Genomic DNA, 9215 nt, shown 5'->3' with positions numbered 1-9215 from the left:
ATACCTTGGCGGTCGCTGTGACGGCATTATGGCATCGAGGTCCGTGTTATACAACGCAGAGTCGCCGTGCACCTGCGTCACTACGGGCGTGTCCAAACAATCTCCGATACCCATTTAAGAGCCGGTAAGCATTTTCTTTAAGCAACGCTATAGACGTCTTTCTTATATCTAACTATTTTTCAGCGGTGCAGGTTCGTACCTTGCAAATGGTCTCGCTAAACTTGCTCACTTTTCAGCATCAAGCGAAAATTAAGGCATTCTTTTTCTCGCCTCTCATGGTTAATTTAGGTTAGGTAGGTTGCACCCCACGCCCCGATATGACATTCAACAAGTCAATATGAAAAAAAAAACGCGGACAGTCAGCGAAACTAAGCAAAGCATGTTTGAAATTCTGCCGCAGTACAGGAGGCACACTTCACGCTACCGCTGTATCATTACGATTCATTCCTTTGAACCGTGGAAGCAGCTGCGCACGAATTCGAATATGTAAAGCGCATGAACGAGCTCCCAATAGCTTCCCATCACCAGTTTTCCAGGGCCTCTGTAATCTTGTTCGACGTATTCGTTGTTCACAGCATCCACGGGGCAGATCATGTTTCTTGGATCCAGTTTCTTGATTCTACTCCATGTTGTGCTACGGTATCCTAATATGGGGAATAACAACAAACCCAAATTATCATAAGCTACTGATTCTTCAAAAAAGAATATTACGTGTTTACAAAACCTGTCATCGACACATGAGAAAAGTTAGCGCCAAACCGCTTTTCATTAAATGTGACGTGCCCTGGGGCGATCAGCCGTCCTATTCGAAGTTTCTCCTGTTGATACACAAATACAGATTTTAGAAAACACTCCCGTGCAACTTATTTCAATATGCAAGAGAAATTGAAGACTTAGACAATCTCCAATATGAACCAACTATGGAAGTCCAACTTTACGTTTTAATATAGTCAAAATATTGAATAGATCAGATAGAAATATTGATTTGAACCAGGGGCATGTGGTTTCATAAAAAGATGCAAAAATTCTTTCTTTCTAGCAGTATTTGCTCGCACAATGACGTCCCTGCCGCTTCATTATCCCCCCCCCCCCCCCCCCCTTTGTTATCATGTGCGTGATATGTTACAGTAGAAACGTTGCAGGAAAGAATGTTTGTTATTGTGTTTTATTTTTATCATCTCTCATACTCTCGCGATGTTATGTGTCTGACAGAATATTTACATTGCGCTCTTCAATTGTGAACTGCATTAGGTTTATAGTTAATCAATTTTGTGCGAAAATATTCCTTAATTTTTTTTTGTGTTTATTTCTTTTTCGGCTGTACGTGTAGTACCACTGGCCGAATTGTATTCATTGATTTGTGCTTAAGATATGGACGGGGGAGGGGGAAAGGTGAGGCCCCGTGCATAACCACTGAGGTTGCGTGGCGTGGAAATAACGAAACCAGAAAATCTATTAGAATGCTTGTTCGGATCTATGAAAAACCTTGCTACCGGACAGAAATGATAAACGCCGATATATATTGCAGAATAACAGACATTGTGTCTAGAATATTTTACGCATCTTGCACTTTCCTTAAACATTCACGCACTCCCCACTGTTCCTCGATGCCAAGTTTATCAACCGGAAATGCGACCGTAACTGAGCACTCCATTTCATCATAGCTTTCTGACTGTGACATCACGCTTTCCTAAACCAACACATGCCTAAGTGGCTGAGATTGGCCAGAGAGGAAATACAGCAGTCGGCCACGTGCTCATGGTGGCTGCTACTCAGGCGAGTTGGTTCGCTATAATGCAAAATGCAGCGCTCATGGCAACGCCGAATAACACGTGTTTTTGGCTTCCCCGTAATTTTGAAGCCTGGTGTTTTTCATCTCACCCGTATGCTGCACGATATAAAATGGTCAGTAATACTTCTCTTCATCACCACCAAAACAACATTTAGTTAAGGGCAGAGGCGTATTCCACATGGCTTCAATTTAACCATTCCTGTGCAAGATGCAACCACTTCATTTCCCGAAGGTTCCTAATATCATGCGTTGAGCTATATTTTTTTCCGCAACTACTAAACATGCCTTCCCATTTATTACCCTTAGCGACCGTCGCAATTCATCTCTTTGCGTTACATTCCTGCTCATTGTAATTCCTTCATCTGGATTTCGAATCGAATGTCATTAACTCCAATTATTTCTCCGACTCACTTTGCCCGCTTCTTCTGTCTTAAGGATGCACGTACAATTTTTCGTTCCATAGCTGTGTGCGTTATACTCATGTAGGGCCTATTCGTTAGCATCCCCGTTTCGACACCATAGGTAAGTACCGGTAAGATATAGTTACTCTGTGCTTATAGCCGTGACCTGCAAGTACTTGCTAGTACGCTGTATGTCGATATGTTCCTTCTCAATATTCTCGTTACATTCCCTTTCTTGTCCAGATCTGCAGCTGCTACATGTCGTAACTCGACGTAATTCTTAATTATTTTATGTACCTTGCTACCAATAGGGGAGAAAACCTGGGCCAGGGGGCGCTGCGCCGCTCTGTGCGTCAGCGCCCTCCATGGAGACCCCGTCAAAACCTCCGCGCAGTGCGGCCGCGTCGTCTGCTCTCCTCCGCATAGAAAAGCATGCTGTCGTCTGCTCCGTGCTGCTTTCCAGCACGTGTTTGCGCGCGCGCGCTCGGTTGTTTCTCTCCTCCTCCGGCCGCATTCTGGCCGCCGTCGCGCTCCAACAAAGGGGGCAAGAAGAAAAAAACTGGAATGAAAAAGTGACGGCGCGCTTTTTCGCAAAACTCGTGAAAGTGTTTTTCTCTCTTTCGTGTTGAAACGATGGTTGTCGGTTTTTTTTAGATATCTCGTACTGCTCGTATCTCACACATTTTTTTTTTGTAAATGGCGGTGCCGCAGCAGCCATCGCGGAACCAAGTCGGCCTCAAGAAACAGATATATGTCATTAATGCTATTACTCGGCGCTTATGAAGGGAAAACACATACGTTAATCGTTCTATCCTCATACGCGATCCTGCTTCGGGAGCTCAAAACTGCGCATTCGCTAGAGGAGATAACTGAACTAGAGATTGCACAGCTTAGCTGTGGAAATAAGAAGACAAAGGTTTACTTGGAGAGATGTCCCCGCCTGCATGAAAAGTCTTCAGGCATTTCCTCGCCCTTCGTCTCGCGGAGAGAGGAAACTGCCGAAAAAATGGCATGCCTCGGCTTCTCGTCAGTGATCCAGGTCGTTAAGAAACCTCTCATCGTTAAAGGTGGACAAGTCATTGATTTCGGATGGCAGCGCCACAGCAGCGAACTCCCCCTGACCGCTGCCAGCAGGAACCAAAGGTTAAGGCGGCATGCTTTGTGCTTTTGTAAGGAACGCGTCCTAAACGCGCCGAAAGCAGGCACCACGGCGCCGGTGGCATCGCCTAAAACATCTGTCCCCAAATATTTAAATAGGTCCCTTTCAAGTGAGCAGTCACAAATGGAAAGGAAGCTCCCCAACCAGCGTCCGGAGCACTCGTCGCTGTGTACAGGCGTATCAGTTCTCAACGAGAAGGCTGGACCCTTCATTCTCTGAACAACATGGAAGAGACATCAAGAGGTGCCGCCTCAAGTCCTTCAAAATACCTGTCGCTTGCCTCTACCTTCGAGTACCGAATTCGCGTTCATGTTCTTTTTTTTTTGTCTGAGCCTGCCAGCAAGCGTTCTTTGAAAACAATGTCCGCGGCGATCAATTAATCATAATTTCTCACTTTCGAAAGCACCGATAAAAAGCGTGCCTCCAGCCAGCCTCTATGTCAGCCGGGGCACAGAAAAAAGCAAAAATAAGAAACACCACTGGCAAAGAGCGCCGGCTTTGCGCGCACAGACGCACGACCATCCACCCTCGTCCTCACTCTCCTTCTCCCGCTCCGCGTGCACGTGCGGCTGCCTGTAGCACGCGCTCCCGAGCGAGCGGGCTGCGCAGACTCCGCAGACAGCCGCGCGCAGCGCTGGTACTAGGGCACTGTAGCGCGGGCGCGGATGCGCGTAGGCTTTTTAGTTCCTCTCCGGTCCGCTGGAAACCGAGCGCTGGCGTCGCGGAGCAAACTCCAGCTTTGGTTCCCTATAGAAAACTGCTGTTTCTTTCCGAGGCTGTTGAACAATAATTTAATCTCCACCATGTTAGTTCTTAGGCCTAGCCGTTTGGTTTAACTGTCTGATCATTATTCATCCTTTGTCATTCTTCCCGTATTTTACTGAAGGCTTCTCATAGCGTTCCCCTAACACACCTCTTTGCTTCTTCAAACTCTCATGGCGACTTTAAGCTCGTATAGATGGCGCAGTTAAGGTGTCGGATATAAAAGTAATCTAGTTTCAGTGTGGTTTTTTGCTTATTACAAATACCAAGTGTTCTGCGATATTAGAGCTGCGTTTCATTCACCCCCTATAATTTGCCTCAAAACCTGTTAACAAAGATGAAGGCTGTCACAGCTCCCATGCATAGCCAGCGTACTAACAACTGAGGAGATTTACATCAGTCGTAAACACCGTGAAGCATTTATGCCTTTGTCCACTTTCGTTAATATAGGTAAAGCACAAAGGAAGGAAAAAACGCACGCGACACATGCAATCACTGATATTCTTGTACGATAGATTACCGTCGCACTGTTGGGAGAGGAAGTTTCTTTCAGACTTAAGTGCTTGTGCGGGAAACGGTTTAACACAAAGGTATTTAGGTCTGTTTTCCAGAATTTTTTCCTCGAAGAAATTAAAAACAGCTGTCGCCCTCTGTTTGGTTCTGTGTAATACCTTTCAGGAGAGACCTTATGGAGGCCAGAGCTGTGACTTTTGCCAGTTTGTTGATTTTGGCTGCATTGCTTCTCGGTGAGTAAGCTAAACTTTATCCTATATTTATATGCACACATCGGCGACAGGAGTTTCAAAACGACTTTTAAAGTTATGCGTTCGATAACTTACTTCTTCCGGAAACTAACACTAACGATTTCGTCTGAATGAGTAAAATGCATACATATGCTGAAATGCTGTCATTCTTACAATAAACGCCTGCTTGCTAATTCCTGCCAGCGGCCCATTATGGTATATTGGTGGTCTGGGTGCACCGTGAAGTTCGAATAACAGCTAGTAATCTTGCTTCCGTGAGGCGCGCCTCTGGTTAATAGTTATGGTGGTCGTACAATCTAGCCCTGTACCAGAAATTCGGAACAATGACATATACAAACGCAGTGGCACCTGGATTTGAAATGAGTACGAACTCAGAGATTTCACAATAGAAATGACAGACTTGAATACATTAGGCACCAGCTTTACGCTTCGTCCGTATATTTTTATAGTGTCACGTAGAACGTAATCCTATGAGGCTTGAAAAGGTAATACAGCTAGAAGAAAATTGTTGAGTTAATGGTTATTATTGAAGTAATGAGAATTTAGAATGCAGTACGCTAGGAATTTATTCAGACTTGTGTCGTGGTCCCAAAAACGTCATCTTTCCCCTGGAGACAAATACAAAGGCGAATAAGAGCAAACGGATGAAAATCACTGCTTTATTGTCTGCGTCAGGACATCACTTGATATTATAAAACATTACTGTGAACTTCACTGTAAAAGTTAATTACACTGCAGCGTGAGTGAAGTTATGCCGGATAGGCCAGTAATGTGCTCTGAATTTTATCTGATCTTTTTCTTGTGTTCCAGGGGCTATGGCTGCGGATGAAGGTGTACAGGTGCGTGATGCCTATACATGTCTGAAAAATTATGGGGGACGTTAAAGCTCGGCCTTTAAAGTTATCACCCGAAACCGTAGGCTGTCACCCGACGTATCAATCTCCGCTCTAGTCAAAGCCTACGAACATGCATCCATGGCCAATGTTAAGCATGTCTGACTCGGCATCCAATAGCACTTTCAGTTTAATTCTTGTTCCACCTTCCAACCACAATTGATAAACCCAAGTTAGCAGCTTCTGTGATGCCGCTAAGTCGTAGAAACCATAGAAGAATCAGTTCTCGGCAATGTCCTTCGCCAGCTACCACCCGGCAGTTCTGTTCCCGTGATTGTCGCTTACAACTCCGCTTCTGTATATTCTTTTGTTATTGCTTTAAAATATATTTGTAAACTAGCCATACCCACAGTACAAACAGAAAGCTTGGACATAATTGCGCAAATATATCTCTTTAAGAACTAGTTTTATGAGTGCGAAAAAGAAGCCCACTTTATAACTAATGATTTGAGCGAGTAGAACTATGTGTGCAAAACAGAACGAAAAGTGAGGAAGCATCGATATTATTTTACGTCAGAGCGGTTTTCGAGCACTTAGCTGTCAGACGTCGTCATAATTTAATCATTGCGCCCCAGTACATGTGGTGTACATGCTTCAGGTTGGACACTCCCAAGAAACGTCTGGCTTCGGTTATCGGTTTAGGTAAGAGTTTAATACTCTTTAAGAATTGTCTTACGATCTGGAGGCTCAAATGTGAGCCCTGGTTTCAGTAACAGCCCGCACGCCTATTTAGCAGGCGTGTAAAGCAGCGTGAAGCTTGTCCTCGTGGTTCGCCGCAGTTCAAGGCTCACTGATCAGTAGCAATCAGGAAATGGTTTTTACACAGGCAGTAGTCCTCCGTAACGATACCTTAGTTATGTGCAGCACTGTTCCACACAATGCCCTACATTGCCGTAGACAGCTGTAAACACGTTGAACTAAGGACACAAAGTATTGATCGCCGGTGTTCTGTAACCTGCTCTGAGATCGCACACCACACAGAAGTCTTGCTTTTCGCTGCCACCAAAAAGTGTCCGCCGCTGTCGGTACTTGACCCTATGTCGATGAGTTTTGCAGCAGCATGATATTACCACTGAGTCACCGCGGCGGGTAAATATACGAATGAATATACAAAGTAGTAATCTTAATTTTCATAAACTTTCACACGCGATTTCCTTAAGGTTTTCGAGCGTGGTGTGCGAATTTCGTTTTCTTGTCTCGCGATTACTTTGATTACTTTTTGCGTGATCTATATGGTCTGTGAACTATGACAACAAGCGATTGTTGTAAATTTTTTGCTGCTTTGGTTTATTCTTGTGCTGTAAACCAGATATGCGTTCTTTTTGGTATCCTTTTGAAACTGATGTGTGCAATTGCAATTCTTTTCTTTTGCCACTATCCTGCCAAATGTACATGCGTGCTGAGGCCTTTGTCAGAGAAGCCAGCCTTATTTCTTAGTTTCCCCGTTCCATGAAAGTAAATAAGGATATGAATTTAAATGATCTTAGCCTTTAGGCATAAGCTATGTGTTGTACTCACACCGGTAATACGTTCGTTCGATTTTATTGAGCAAACATAAAACCAATTTATAAGCTATTCCTTTTGGTTACTTTTTGCAAGTGGCGGCGGCCATTGACTCTAATTTGCTAAGTTACTTGGTTCGTTTCGAGCAGTGTGACTGGGATTCATCGTTGCCTACGCGTACAGTTGCGGATTTGAAGCTTTATAGGCGCTAATAGAGTCCGAATATTTTACTTGTAACGTGAGCTAAGCAAAAAAAAAAAAAAAAACCTTCAGGACGTGAACCCGAGAGTGGTGCCTTGTTTAGATGGGTTTGAAACACATAAAAAAGACCAGTATCTCTACGCTGTCACTTCAAGTTAAAGGTGGTCGTGTGGCATAAAAGACAAGCCCTGTACTACTGCTTGGCTGATGGGGTTAGGCTGCTCGGGACGTCACATTTTCATTCATTAATTTATTGTACCCTCAGGGCTTTCGCATTACTTCATACATCAAACTATGCTGAAGAGACCGAAAGGAGCGAAAATAGTGTTTACTGTTTTGTTTATTGACGGGAGAATATAACAGACACAACTGGCATTGCGCGAGCAAGGCATAAAACTGAAAAGAAGCCATATTGTGTATTTCTATGACAACATGTAAAGTAGTGGTATTATCAAAATTCACAATGATGAGACGTCAGCAAGCTTCGCTAGGGTGGAGATATTATGAAATATGGCGCGCTGCTAGCGGCTCTGTTAAATATTTGGGCCGCTGCTGCGACATTGACCGAAAAGTAATAATTTTAAGGCGCATTAGAACTGACTATGTAATGATAACCTGGTACTACTATCGAAAACGATATCATGAAGAGCTATAACTGGTGACGACGTATTGTGGGAAAGCGCGAACATTCCAATTTGAGTGAGGCGATGCTCAGCTGTGCCAACGCCTCAAAATTGCTCATCATCCCCAAATTGCGCAAACAAATACAGAGGAATAGATAAGCACTTTTCAAAGTGAGAAATGAGGTGCGACTTACACAAGCCAGAAATCCAAAGTACAAGCTGTTCTTGAAACAGCGCAAAGTGTTTCATCGATACAAAACACAACATTGAGCTCACACTTGCTTTACTAGTTACACATAGCACACCGTCCGTTGGATGTGGACGCACGTTCTTAATGCAGGACCAGAAGTTCGACGTGGTTGGCAGCTCCGAAGATGCGGTAGTCCAGGAGTACCGCCCGATCGATAAAGCAGCCGGCAGCTTCAAGGCCCGTCGAGTGCTACGTAACTGAAAAGACAAGGAGTCCTGGCACTAGCAGATCTTTGGAGTTGTTATTCCAGGTTTATAATCTAACAATTAATACGGCGGAATATTTCAGTTTGTATCGCTTATGCATCTTCAATTAGAATTGCTTTGACGACGACAATAAAATGCATTTGAACATATAACTATGACTATGAGCGCCTCTTTCTGGACCTTAAGTGCTACAAGAGCCCACTTTATCAAAATAATAGTGCTAAGATCTTAACGGGCCTCCAACACGAGGCACTCAACGTGATAACAAAATTAGCTATGTGGAAATGCCAAGGGTATCCGACATGCCGGTGCTTCGTCGGGGCCCATAATAGCTGAAATGTGAAAATATCTTTACCCTGGAGGTTTGGACAACCTAAACAATTATCGCGCTCCTTCGCAGTCCATTGAATCATATACCTGCAAAACAGGGGCGCGTACTTTCGATTTTCACTAAACTCCATGAGTGTTTTAGTGGCCGCTGAGCGAAGTCGCTTCTAGACGAAGCAGCGGAAAGTTGCCCGATGCACGGCTAATAGGCTATCAGCATAAAGATCTCAATGTACCTCAAAGGTTAATAAGTATGTAAATTATGTTTGACAGTTTGGAAAAAATGTACATGGAAAGAAATTACACATAAATATCCAAGATATGTTACAGTATG

The 9215-nt window shown here is 44.0% G+C and overlaps 1 long non-coding RNA gene across 2 annotated transcripts; it reads left to right on the top strand.

The window, feature by feature from the left end:
• On the top strand, positions 1-8706 carry LOC146195054 (uncharacterized). 2 transcript variants are annotated; one of them, XR_014705950.1, is made up of 4 exons: positions 1-124; positions 4793-4860; positions 5689-5717; positions 8439-8706. It is a non-coding gene; the product is annotated as an uncharacterized LOC146195054 (long non-coding RNA). The 2 variants fall into 2 exon arrangements; XR_014705951.1 differs by having other exon boundaries at positions 8414-8706.
• Positions 8707-9215: the final 509 nt, after the last annotated feature.

This window comes from Amblyomma maculatum, chromosome 3, assembly GCF_055883805.1.
Source record: "Amblyomma maculatum isolate TAMU_Amacu chromosome 3, ASM5588380v1, whole genome shotgun sequence".
Classification (NCBI taxonomy): domain Eukaryota; kingdom Metazoa; phylum Arthropoda; class Arachnida; order Ixodida; family Ixodidae; genus Amblyomma; species Amblyomma maculatum.
Note: the sequence above shows the minus strand (reverse complement) of the source record. Positions and strands in the feature narration are given on the sequence as shown.